The following is a 12029-nucleotide window of genomic DNA, read 5'->3' as shown; positions in this document are numbered from 1 at the left end:
ACACAAGTAAGGACTACTGCTCAGACTGACATCTAATGGTAATATCAACCTGGGTGAAAATGTCAAACATATTTTGGCTTAGAAAATTGAGGTTCCTGGCAGGAAACACTGGAACACTGGCTTCTCATCCAACTGTGAAAAATATCTAATTAGACATAAAATCTCATTTCCCATGTACTTCTATAAATTCATATTCAATTACACCTAGATTAATGTGATTTTGAAGACAAGTGTGGAGACTTAAATGGAAAACATGATTTTTTATCCTGATTTCAGTATCAAAATGGTAGCTAAAAATATAAAAATATATCTGGAATATAACAATCCTCAAAGTATTTTTTCATTTTTGCAAAAATATTTTTGCCTGTATAAAATGAGTACCTTCATTTTTCCATCATACCTAGCATTAATAAAAATCCAGGTTTAGCCAAAATAATGTTGGCACATTTGTTCATTCAGAAACTATTTTTGCCATATGTATTTTTAAAATCACACCAAAAACTCAGATTATTACAAATTAAACATGCCCAGATTTCCTGATTCATCAAAGAGAAATAGGTAGCTACTGAAATTTTATGGCACCTAAGTATATTACGGTTCCAAATTCCTGCAAGCACATGAAAACATGTCAAAGGTTACTATTAATAACTTCAGGCTACATGCAATCCCCAAAAAGATCAATTTTAGAGAGTCAACGTATAGGTATACAACTAAAGATACCAAATGAAAGGTAACATTTGCTGGGTGTTTTGTATGGACCAAAAACAATACTAAATGCTTTATATGTACTACCTAATAAAACTTGTCAGTTCTAAGAAATAAGTAAAAGATGAGTACCATTTTACAGATGAGGAATTATTTAAGAGTACAGGACCAAGATAATACACCTGGTAAGTGGCAGAGCTAGGCTCTGAACACAGATCTGTTTGACTCTAAAGACTGCACCCTTAACTACAAGGTAATGAGGTTTTCTCCAAAAGAGCTACCTTTTTCCCCAACTTAAGAAGCAGGAGGAGCTCTGAGAATATAGGTGATGCACTGAGGCCATGACAGCTGAGCTGCCCACCAAGAAAGGAGTAGAACTGGATAAGAGGTCTTACTAATGAAGGCCTATGAACTAAGGATATATTTCAATGGCACAGACTTTTCATATCAAAAGGAGGTATAAGAACCACAGGGAAGCTGAAGGATAACAAAACCCTGAAAGAACAGGTGACTCCACAGGTGGACTCAAGTCTGGTCCACAGAATCAGGACTGTGCCAAGACGACGGCAACACAGAACAATGTTCCACCATTTAATGTCAACTACTTCAACTTTTATTAAAAGTCTGACTGAAGTCCATCAATTACTCCTCCAGGTATTCGAAATTCTGTCCTTATGTCAGTAAGATCACTAGAAAACTTGACTACTTCCTGAGCTGTGTTAGCTTAATCCTGGCAGAATGTTTTTCTTTGGTTTTATTTTAAGGCTATGTCCAGTTGCTGTCATCTTTTCGGCTACTATGTTGATCCTCACAATTCTTGGCATCGTTCCCCATCCAGTCATCAAAATCAGAAACCTGGGTCAAATCCCTCTTCTCAGATTTGGTCAGTCCTAAATTCTTAGCTTGTATATCCTAAACATCTCAAATCCACTTCTCTCCACTCATATCTCCAATATTTAATCTAGGCCTCCCTCATCCTTGCCTCCTTTCCCTAAATGGCCAGCTTCCCTGCCTTCAGCGGTTCCTTCTCTAGTATATTCTCCATACTGAGACCAAATCTAATGTATTAAAATGTAAATTTAATATGCCAACCACTTGGCTAAAATCTAAATAAGTTCAAATTGTCCATAATTCTCAGACTTTTCCCTTGACATTTGGGACTTACATTCAATTACCTATCACTTTGCAGAATGACATCTCACTTTCTCCTGTACAAGGGGAATCAGAATACAGTCAGGCAATAAAGTACTTCCCAGCTCTGCCCTTGTGTCCACTACTCTCATGGCCCCTCTAGGCCATGCAAGATCACCTCCCTCTCCCCCTTGAACTGCCTGTGGATTACTTCATGGAATATTCTAGAACTGCAGCAGTAAGGAGACTAAGGAAGGACAGAAACATGACTCCAGCAAACTGACCCAGGCTCAGTTACTAGCGTACCTAGCTGACCTAAGCTGTGGTTATGCAGCTCACAAGAGGGAGGCAGAAGACAAAGCCCAAAGCACAACGGAGGATGGGCTTCCTCCATGGACCAAAGGAAAAGCTTAATAAAATAGCTTGTCTTTGACCGGAGGGATAGAAATAGGGCAACTATTGGTAATAAAGTCAGAGAATATAAAGATCAGAGTCAGAGACTGGGAATGAACAGCAAAAGCCTGAAAAATCCAAAAGTAATGATTAAAATGTATGCTAACGATTATTGAGAAAACATTTACTACTTAAGACATTCTTTATTGTAATACTTTCGACCTCTCAGAATAAAGGTAAAATAAGCCCTTAAAAGACCATGTGTTCTATTCAGTGCTATGGGGACACAGTAGCAAAGACATACATGCTACTGAAGAAGTTAGGAAAGATCATTACCCTTAGAAATGCAACTTCTCAGGGGAAAATCCTATTTTCTTATTTCCCAGGTAGTAGAGCAGAATCAGTGTGAAGTGTATGTTTGCGTTCTGTGCTAAAATGTCCCCTTTCTAGAAGACCACATGACTCCTGATTGCAAAACACAATATCATTTATAACAGAAACTCTGGAAAACCCAAAAGCTCCAAATCCCTTACGCAGCCAGAGATTTGGCAGGCACCAGTCTATTACCAAGCAGCACAAGTCCTGCTTCGAGTAAGACATTCCAAGGACTTTGGCTACTGTTTTCACTCAAGTGGAAAGACCATAGTTCATAAAGTGTTTCTCACAAAACACTCAGTATGTCTATGGTCCAACATATATCACATACAATCATACATATAAATACCACATACCTATGAACAATACACATTTAAAATACACCCAGACCATATGAAATAAACTACACTCTACGCAGCATTCAGAACTTATATTACCTTAATGCTAAAAAAAATGGCAAACTCATTTTTGTTTTCTCTTTTCTCTCTACCTCTCTTTCATCGTATCTTCAGTTTAGTTTGCCAGGGCTTACATCTGAGATGATGATACTCAACTCTACATATTTTTCATCACCTTTTCATGACTCTTCTCTATTCACATTCCCTGCACATCTCAACCAGGAATATCTGCAAGTGTTTTTTTTCAGCACAGTATCTCAAAGGCCAAAGTGCTTACTTAAAAGGAGAAGAGTATCCTCAGCAAATACAATCTTTGATCTCCCCCCATTAACTCAAGCTCACCCCAGTGTTTGACTTTTGGTTTTGCTAACATTTCCAAATCTGTCTACCACTAGTCATTGTGATATCATCTACGTATCATAAAACCCGCGTTCTGCCAATGTTTAGTAAGCAAAACATATTTGATGGAAAAATAAAAACACACAAGAATTAGGAAGTGGCAAGAAAGAAGACTATGGTGATAAAATGACTACACTTTCCAAATTTCTTAACCACTGGTAGTAATTAAGATGATATGAATAAAATGTTAAGACTATTGATTATACTATTATCGTTTTTTATCATCAGAAGAGTTTCTGTAGGTAAATTTGTGTTAGCCATAAATGGCTACATAAGGAAGATACATAGCATTCAGCCCTATCATTGATCCTTTTAAGACAATCAGCAATCGTAAACATTATAAGAAATATACAAGTTATGATTCAAGAAAGGAAGATACATTTCCTACCAACTATGTGTTATTACATAAGTATTTAATTTTCTGTATCTTTTTGCAGACAAGTATCATCTAAATTTTGCAGATAGGGACACAAAGAGGCTAAAGAGTTTAAATAATCTACCACAAATCACACAGCTGGTAAGTAGCATTGCCAGAATTGTAGCCTAAATCAGACTTCAAAACTCATGTTTTTCCCATTATGATTCTCTCTCTTTTTTTTTTTTTTTTTTTTAGTAGAAATTACATCAAAACAATGGCTAAAGAGTTAATTTCCCACATGGCAGATTAGTGGGTCATTTAAAATAGAGTTTGACATTTAGAGGACATTCCTCACTGAACAGCAACATTATGGTAGCACATATTTCAGATCTAAACTTTTAGGCAGGACTCCTTTAACCACTGTCCCACCCAGCCAATTTCCTGTCCTATCAGTACTGCTAATTCTAAACATAAACCACTCGAGGAATTTTAACACACTTGCCAAAGAAACCAAAGGCAGGCTTACAAATTGGTAGTTTACTTTTATGTGTACACTACCCTCTGCTGGCTGGAGCATAGTAACCCTTCTTTGGAGTACTTCCTGATGTGAACTGAAATAGCTTACAGCACAGCAGACCATGCATCTACCAGGAGCACCCTGTTGTGATAGCTGTTTGTGAGTCCCAGATTGCTGTAAACATCGAGTCCCACAGTCCCAACATGACCAGGCTGGCCTTTTCCTCAGGGAATGTCAGCATTTATTCACACCATTTCATTTTTAAAGAATGATGGAGAAATAGACAACTACATATTCACCTCAGCAATTCTAACATGTAACACTGTCTCAGTGTCCAACCTAAAATTCCAAATTACTCTCTAGAACAAGAAAGAAAAAGTATATAAACGTGACCTTATTCAAATCAATCTTTACGTTTACAACTATACATCAAAAATACTGCTTTTTAAAAAGAAAAAAAGATGCTAAAAGTATTTCAGCCACTTGTAATAAATTTAATCTAATGGAGAATTCATTCTCAAGAAAATAAATCAAGCTGTATGTTCTGTAGTCATATTTGAAACTGATGCTTTAAACGCAACTCATGACCCTCTGGATTATACCGTGAGAATGCATATATAAAAAAAGGTTTTTCAAACTGACCATCATAAACTGCTCAGACTTCCAAGATATGAAAGATTCTTCATTGAGAATTCCACTTAGATAAAACTATCCTCCTAATTACTGCCTTCTCCCAGGAATTTGCTATTCTCTTTTATCACCTCCTTCTTAAATAAAGGGAAGGTGTTATAATTTTCCACAATATGTCAATTCAGCTGCTTTATTGGTTTGCTTCTAATGAGAAATGAGGCCTAGGAATCACAGGATTAAAATGTTTTTGTCCTACTGATTTTTGAAGAGTAATATTAGGGTAATGATAAAATTCAATGTATTTTCTAACAGAAAACTTTTGGCTAGCCATAACTATCTGTTCGTACTCTTCCTTCAAATGGATGATTTAAATACCACTGATATGATTGTTTTTATACTAGAATGGCCCAGAGTAATCACTTAAAAGTTACTATTCTTTCCATAAATATTTATTGCATGGTGAGCAAAAGAGTCAAGGTCTGTGAATTCACAGAGCTTGTATAGTGGTGGGAGAGACAGACATTAAACAATATACATCCAGACATATACTTACAAACTGTGATTAAACACTGGGAAGAAAAGAGTGCAGTAAGAATAAAAGGAAACACCTATTCAGAAGGGGTGAAGGGAAAGGACAAGAAAGGCTTCTCTAAGGAAGTTATTATCTGAGACCTAAAGGATGAATTAAATTTACTCATATGAAAAGAGGGGAAGAAAACATTCTAGGAAGAGGAAACGCAGTGTGTGTGAGAAGACTCTGAGACTAACAGGAGGTAAATCCATTCTGGGACCTGAAAGAAGGCGACCAGGGTGGATAACAACTGGCAAGCAAAAGGGAAGGTGGCACAAGATGAGACTGGACAGGTCAGAAGTAGATCAGGCTGACATAAAGGTTATGTAAAGGATTCTGAATTTTATTCTAAATTCCACAGAAAACCACTGATGAGATTTAAGCAGAGGAATTTCCTTATCTATTTATATTATGAAAGGTATTCTGGCTACCACGTAGGACATGGAATGGAGGAAGAAACTGCAGAAGCAGAAAAATCAGTAGAAGATTATTACAGCGGCCTAAGAAAGCAGCACTGCACCATGGTCCTGGGAGTAGGGGTGGGGAATAAAAACATACAAGAAAGCAATCATCCGCTCAGTTGTCCCAAACCGGATTTCTGAAATATCACCCTTAGCTCATCTCCCTCACCCCTAGCTCATCTCCCTCACCCCAATTATCCAATTAGTCACCGAGTCCTGCCACATCTACCTCCCCCCAAAATTCTCAATTCCACCATGCCCTCTACAATCTCTATTCTAGCTTCCTTGGTTCATAGCCTCATCATCTTTGCCTGACTATGCCAGGAACCTCCTCAGTGGTATCACAGGTATCCTTCCACAGCTCAAATTTACTAACATAGTGAAGCTCGGAGGCCCTTCACAGAACACAGAGCTTCTGCCACTCTCCAAACATCCCTCATGGGCTTGCCCTAAAACCAAAAGGATAAACTTGAAACTCTACGGCAGGTAAGGTCCCCCAACACTGGGCTTCCCTCTCTTTAGTCTTCCAGGTTATCTCCAGCTGTTCCTCCCCCACTGCTCAGTATTTCCAGCTCCGCTGAAGTCCAGAGTTCCCCACATGTACCACAATGCCTCTCATTCTGTACCTTGCTTAAATTTTTGGCTTTCCAACCAAATTCCCCACCTCTCTTGCCTCAAAAGCACCATCTCCTTAGGTAGGTGCTTTTCTGTGTTCACACAACACCTCTGACAGATCACTACAGAACACAAGATGCTATGTTGGAATATGGTTTGAGTGGCCATTTCTCCTGATGTGCAAGTTTTCTAAGGATAAGAAGCTTTAGTCTGTTCAGCCCCAAGACCTGACACAAATGGTCTCATAAACACATGTCGCGTGATGAAAACTATGGCCTTCCTCTCAAGGAAGAGGTAATTAAGTAAGATAAATAAAGCATACAAAAATAGGAAAAGTACATGAATGCAAAAATTGTTAAGCGAATGGCTTTTTTTCCTATTTCTCATAGTACCTTTTCTAAAAGTTCACCTGTCCTCAATTCTTACATTAGTATCTGCTTATTTACTCTCAGAAAAAAAAAGAAAGTGCATCCTTCTTTACAGAGCAAACAGCAGTTACCAGATATGAATTTCCTCATCATCCTCCTTGCCCCAACCACCATGCCCATCCTCTACTACAAACTGGCTCCTACTCACTTCATTGTGAAGTCTCATCTCCTGCACCAGTCCCTATCAATATAATGATAAAGACAAAATTCTCTCCTGGTGTCCCTTCATTGCCAAGAGTTAATTTAATAGAATTCCTGAAACTTCAGTTAAAATATCTAACGATGATCATCAATTTATAAAATCACTATTCTTTAAAAATACGATACGTCCACTTTCTAGAGGATGAAGTTGCAGAGCTCTATAGTCATTCAGCAGAAAACCAAATGGCTTCTATTTTAATTGTAGGTCAAGTTTAAGCTGTCCTTTTACTCACTGACAGTTCCTGATAATGAGATAATAATTTCTTCTACCTCACTAGTATTAACCTTAAGTCATTTATAGTCTCAAAGTGACAGTAGTTTATACAAAACAGCAGTTTCGTTGCAAACGCTTGAATACAAATGGCTTATGAAATTTATTCTATGATAAGTGAAAACCAGTGATGCTGTCACCATAGTGAAAGCCACCAAACTGGTAGTGTTTATCTAATTTTGTGGGGAAAACCTTTTTAGATTCATGGAACCAGTTAAAGCTACCATATACATTCTTAAGTAAGGTGTGAGGAAGAAGGCAAAGAGATGGAAGAGAAAAACAATGGGTCGGTTTATTTTCTTGTAATCAGCAGAGACTGAAATGAAATTTAAATGACAGTGCTGAATATAATGGGGCTCAGTTCAGCTTCAGGGTAATTACCCATGTCCAGCTTTTGTTTAAAAATCCTGCTCTCCTTATCAAAGCTTCCCACTGTTCTACATCTGGTACTGGACAGTAGCTATAGAAACCACTTGTGCTAAAGTTATACAACTATAAACAGCACTAGGCCATTTCCAAACCAAGGACAAGCAGGTCAAAAGTCTGGCATCCAATACTATCAAGAGAAACCTCTAGCATTATTCTTAATGAGAACAAGGTACCATTGAAAATCTTCATCTTAATGAATTAGGTATTTACATATAATCTATTCTTTTTAAAAATTTCACATGATAGTAAGTTACCTAAAATCTATGAAAATATTTTAATATGTATTAAAATCTTCATATCTAGAGTGTTCAAAATGAGTGACAATGATTAAACTTTTACATCTGGCACTCAATACGTAATTTCTTAATAATCATAAAAAAAGCATTGGGGATATTAGTCCTTATCATGACAACACAGAAGTATTAACACTTTCTACATGCTATCTGCTAGAATCTATACTTTATAAAATTCAAAACTTTATCTCAAACGATAAAAGAATACAAAGTCAACACACTAGATAAACATTTAATGATGGCTTATTAGTTACTGTATCTAATATTTCATTAAAACTAAAAATCTTGTTTAACACCTTCTTGAGTAGCAGACCAAAACATGTGCAGGCATGCACATATATATGCTGTCACTTTAATGTAGACTATTCCTCTCCTAGGTGAGTTTTTAAAATTTCCATAATCCATTAAAATAAAAATTAATAAAAACGAATATGTATTTATACAAAGATCAAAACCAAGCAAAACTATATTGCTTAGGGATGAATTCAATGGTGGCAATATTACAAAAGAAAAGCAAGATAATGATTACCATAAAAGTCAGAATAGTGGTTACATTGCAGAGGGAGGTATTTATGATTAACAATGGCCACAAAAGGGGGGCTCTTCTGGAGTGCTGCATTATTCTATAACCTTGACCTTGGTGGCAGGTACATGGACATTCACTTTATAATTACTAAATTGTACATTATGTAAAAAATACACATTAAAAATCTCAGGGTTAGATTCTTAGAAGATCATAAAGTGGAAAGAGGACGTAAGTTTACATGTGAATTTGAAAAACACCAGAAAGATAATTCTAAGTTAAATAACCACATGATAAATAAGAAAAATATAAAAATATACAATGAGGAAAAATACAAAAATATACATGAGAAATTTCCCATTTCTCTAAATCATTCATACCTTGGAATCCCTGAGTTATATTTATATTTTCAACTGACCTATGCCAAAGATTCTTTTAACACTAGTACTTTAAAAACTGTTTTACTGGCATAGTTTAAAAACATGCTGGAACCATAAAGACATATGTTCTCTCAGTCTTCAGAGAACTGCTTATTTCTGTAAATAAAATAGTCTTTCTAAACAGAACCATAAGATGCAGGATCCAGATATCTTAAATGCCTGCTTTCCTGGAGCTAGTGGGGAAGAGAGGTTTGCTTTTTCATGGTTTATCAGAAACAATAGTTTAAAACTATTATGATAGCATTAACTTAACAAAAAACCCCGTTTAACAAAATCATTTTATTTGCGTAAGTATAAAAGAAAAATGATCTTCCACGATGTAAACTCCAGAAAAAGTACCACCAACAGCAAAAGAAAATTCATTTGGAACTAAGTGAACCAAATGAACCTGAAAACTGAATTCAGGCAGCATGATACGCAGCATCACCAGGCTGCTGTCTGCTTCTCCGAGTCTTTTTTAAGCACCTCAAGTTAAGTCGTAATTTATAAATAATGCAAATTGGTTCCCTTCTGACTTGCTATGCAAAATAATTTTTAAAAAGACTCTCCCTTTCTCTCAGATACACACACATACTTTGATGGTGGTAAGTATTGGATTGTATGAAGACCTAGACTGAGTTTATGTCCAATATGTCTTTAGTGTCACCATGCTTCTTTTTCTCACCAATAAATGAGGTTATTACCTTTATCTATCTTACCCTTTGTTTTAAATGCTTCATACCTAATCTCTAATCTTTTATACTTCTAATCAAAAGGGAACCCACAGTTTTGGGAAGAGATTGGCAAAAATTACAAAATATTTCAGAAGGAAAAGTCAATCAGAAGAGATACACTTTAATTCAAATAGCTGCAAAAGAAAAACACAACTAACAACATTAATCCTGAGAAAGGATAATGTGTAAAGAAAATAGGCATCAGCATTATGCCAGCAAAACACCAGAGTTTATGATCAGTAACACTATTATAATTCTAATATGTAAACTATTTATCATAAAGACTAATTTCTTCCACTTGAAGCCATTTATAAGTCATTTTCTGAAGTGACCTCAGTGTCTATTATCTCCTTTGTTTAAAAAAATACTGTTATAAAGTTAATGGTTCTCTTGTCCTTCATAGCTTCAAAATCTTTCAGTCCTTTAGTTAAAACCCTCAGTTTTGGCGACACTCCATTCTGATTAATGCATTCATCAGCTTCATGTTACTGGACTCTTTCATTCAATCCAAAATAAAAAATTACATAAACTGTCATCAGTTGCCACTGTGACCTTCCAGTATTCCTCTTCTAAATAATCTAAACTATATGATGTAGCTATACAAAAAAAAAGACAACTGATTTATACATTATAACTTTAGTCTAAATTAATAGCCATATAATATCTTGAATTAAACGCACCCAAACTTTGATACTTCTCAAACCACTAGGAATATAAGGTAGCGCGTCAGGTAAATAAACCACAAAATAAATAGGGCACATGATGGCCCACTTAATGTAATAGTAATCTAAACTAATTTTTTATATTTAATCATGTATCTATTACAGAGTAGACTATAAAAGTTGCATGAATTTTTTAAAAAGATTTCAAGGAAACCTTGAAAATGCGACCCTGGATCCTCTTTTCATCGTTCAAGTAGATTCCATGGAGAAGGTTGAGAGAGTATTGTTTCAGGTGACCGTCATTGAAAACGTTAACTATTACACCTCAGTCTGTTGTGGACAACTCTGGAGATGAGCATTTTTATCCTACACATTTCATATAAGAAAAATGTTTTATAGAAGTAACCACTGTGACTACAACCACATATAGCAGCATCAACTACATGATGTTGTGCTAAGTGGGGCAGCAAGATCTAGTAAAACAAACCGCCGGGCGTGGCGGCTCACGCCTGTAATCCTAGTATTTTTGGGAGGCCGAGGCTGGCGGATCACGAGGTCAGGAAATCGAAACCATCCTGGCTAACAGAGTGAAACCCGGTCTCTACTAAAAATACAAAAACAAAATCTGCCGGGCTTGGTGGCGGGCGCCTGTAGTCCCGGCTACTCGGGAGGCTGCAGCAGGAGAGTGGCGTGAACCCAGGAGGCGTACCTTGCAGTGAGCCGAGACCAAGCCCCTGCACTCCAACCTGAGCAAAAGAGCGAGACTCCGTCTCAAAAAAAAAAACAAAAACAAAAACAAACAAACCAAAAACACACATTCCGCCATGGCTCCAAAAGTAGCACTAGCTATACAGCAGGACAAGGAAAGACTATCTTTAAAAACAAACCAGTAATATGTCACTCAAGAATATTTACCTTTTAGAGCCCGGCGCAATGGCTCATGCCTGTAATCCCAGCACTTTGGGAGGCTGAGGCGGGCGGATCACGAGGTTAGGAGATCGAGACCATCCTGGCCAACATGGTGAAACCCCGTCTCTACTAAAAATACAAAAATTAGCTGGGCATGGTGGCGCACGCCTGCAGTACCAGCTACTTGGGAGGCTAAGGCAGGAGAATCGCTTGAATCCGGAAAGTGGAGGTTGCAGTGAGCAGAGACTGTGCCACTGCACTCCAGCCTGGCAACAGAGTGAGACTCCATCTCAAAAAAAATAAATAAAAATAAAAAATAAAAAGAATATTTACTTTTTAATCTTGGCATATTCCAAAGGTAGAAATATGCTTCAGTAGAGAGGCAACAAGATGTAGAAAAAAGGACACAGAATGTCAAGTACAAAGAGGAGTTTTGGTCTCAACTCTGCCACTTAACTATTTAAGCAAACTGGGATAGTCCCAGGCTACTCTTTCTCATTTCTAAAATGGTGACATTAATAAAGTCAAGTGGGTAGGGAAGTTTTGTAAACAACAATGCATTATAAAAGTGTTACTCATCATTCACTTGACTTTCAGAATATATCAA

General features: G+C 36.8%; 1 protein-coding gene across 5 annotated transcripts in view; it reads right to left on the bottom strand.

The window, feature by feature from the left end:
- Positions 1-12029, bottom strand: part of TRMT11 (tRNA methyltransferase 11 homolog) — a 126353-nt gene that overhangs the window by 75707 nt on the left and 38617 nt on the right. The window lies entirely within an intron of this gene.

This window comes from Rhinopithecus roxellana, chromosome 4 (genome assembly GCF_007565055.1).
Source record: "Rhinopithecus roxellana isolate Shanxi Qingling chromosome 4, ASM756505v1, whole genome shotgun sequence".
Lineage (NCBI taxonomy): Eukaryota > Metazoa > Chordata > Mammalia > Primates > Cercopithecidae > Rhinopithecus > Rhinopithecus roxellana.
This window is presented reverse-complemented; position numbering and strand designations above follow the sequence as displayed.